We start from the raw sequence: 2,314 nt of genomic DNA on the forward strand, positions 1-2,314 counted from the left end.
ATCGCACCACTGCACTCCAGCCTAGGCAACAAGAGTGAAACTCCATCTCAAAAAAAATAAAAATAAAAAATAAAAAAGCAGATAACTCACCTGTTCTTCAAATACACATCAGCTTAGAGAAGTGTCCAAAATGGGTCATCAAAGCCAGGAGCTAGCATTGAGGTTTTGGAAGTTGACATAGAGAACGGAAGCTGGGGTTGGGAGATGGAAATGAGAAGCTGGCCCGATTAAGCAATGGCCTGCACCAGTTTCAATGCTTAGATAATAGTATCATATACTAGCAGCACGTTGGTGTCAGTGTGTTGGATTAACAAAAAGCCAGAATGTAACAGTCTGCACCCACTTCCACAGCCTTAACGCATTTCATCAGAGAGCCATGTGGAAGCCAAAATCCTCACATGTAGATCTGGCATGAGAAAGTGTGTGTCTCAGGTAGCTTGGTACAAGTTCTGCCCAATAGAGGTGCTTCATACACCAGGCAGCAAGCCTACCCAGATGAGATCCTCTGGTTGGGAAGATGGAAGTACTTCATGAACAAGGCAAAGGTAGATGGCTGTGTGCAGAAAGGCATCTCACGTGAGGTGTCTCCCAGGTTCTCTGTGAAACCCTCTCTGGACCGCTTCTGGTTTTGTAATAGCTCATTCATGGGTTCATTCCATTAATAACAGTAAAAAGTAAACACTTACATAATGCTTACTAGGTGTCAGCCGCGGTGCTAAGCACTTCATTCATATTAGCTCATTCTCTCCATGCCACCATCCTATTATCTGAGTTGACAGACGGGGCAACGCAGGCACAGAGATGTTAAGTGAATTGCTCGAGGTCACGTGGACAGTAAGTGGCAGAATCATAATCTGAATCCTAGCTCATCTGGATCCAGAATACAGACCATAATACTCTCCTGATGCTCATGAAAATTTGTTGAACCAGACACCACTGGTCCAAGCAGCAAATGACTGTGCTAACCCCATATTCCCAAGCCTCCATCACCAAACGTTATCTGGCCCCATCTCTTGCTAGTGGCCGTAAAGAACATAATGGTGGGTCTCCAGCATGGCTGGCGTGGGAGTCGCTGGTTGCCCATCTTATTCCCCCGCCCCATTACTGAATGATCACTCGGTTACAAACCCAGGGTCATTCATTCTTTCTTGACGGTCGCACCTCTCATTCACTCAATATGAAAACATTTGGACAGGCACGGTGGCTCATGCCTGTAATCCCAGCACACTGGTAGGCCGAGACAGGAGAATTGCTTAAGCTCAGGAGTTCAAGACCAGCCAGGGAAACATAGCAAGACTCTGTCTCTACAAAAAAAAAATTAAAAAATAAGCCGTGCATGGTGGCACATGCCCATAGTCCTGGCTACTCGGGAGGCTGAGAGTGGGAGGATACCTTGAGTCCAGGAGGTTGAGGCTGCAGGGAGCTACGATCTTGCTACTGCACTCCAGCCTGGGTGACAGAGTGTGACCCTGTCTGAAAAAATAAAATAAAATAAAACATTTATTGATTCTTCCACTTATATATTCATCTAATAAATACTTACTGAGTGCTGGGTGCTTGGTGGTGGAATACAATGGTAAATAAGAGAGGCAAAACCAATGCCCTCATGAAGTTCACAAGCGAAAAACAAATGTCCATCACTGGTCAGATGGATAAACAAAGTTACGATATATAAATGCAATGGAATATGATTCAGCCATGAAAAGGAAGGAAGCACTGATCCATGCTACAACATGGACAAATCTTGAAAACACGACGCTGAGTGAGAGAAGCCAGATACAAAAGGCCATATAGTGTGAGATTCCATTGACATGAAATGTCCAGAACAGGCAAATCTATAGAGACAGGGAGCAGATGAGTGGTTACCAGGAACCGAGGGGACAGGGGAATGAGAGTGAGCGCTCATGGGGATGAGGTTTTATCTGGGGGTTGGTGAAGTGTTTTAGAACTAGGCACAAGTGGTGTCTATATGTATATATTTATAATATATATTATATATTGTATATATATACTTTTGTAAGCATGTCATTTCTACTAGAGTAAGAAGGGCCCAGGCTGGAGTGCAGTGGTGCAATCTCGGCTCACTGCAGCCTCTGCCTTATGGATTCAAGTGATTCTCCTGACTCAGCCTCCTGAGTAGCTGGGACTACAGGCAGGCAGTCACCATGCCCAGCTAATTTTTTTATTTTTAGCAGCGACTGGGTTTCACCATGTTGGCCAGAATGGTCTCGACATCCTGACATCATGATTCGCCCACCTCAGCCTCCCAAAGTGCTGGGATTACAGGCGTGAGCCACTGCTCCTAGCCTTTAAT

Source organism: Colobus angolensis, unplaced genomic scaffold (genome assembly GCF_000951035.1).
Source record: "Colobus angolensis palliatus isolate OR3802 unplaced genomic scaffold, Cang.pa_1.0 Scaffold36, whole genome shotgun sequence".
NCBI classification, from domain to species: domain Eukaryota; kingdom Metazoa; phylum Chordata; class Mammalia; order Primates; family Cercopithecidae; genus Colobus; species Colobus angolensis.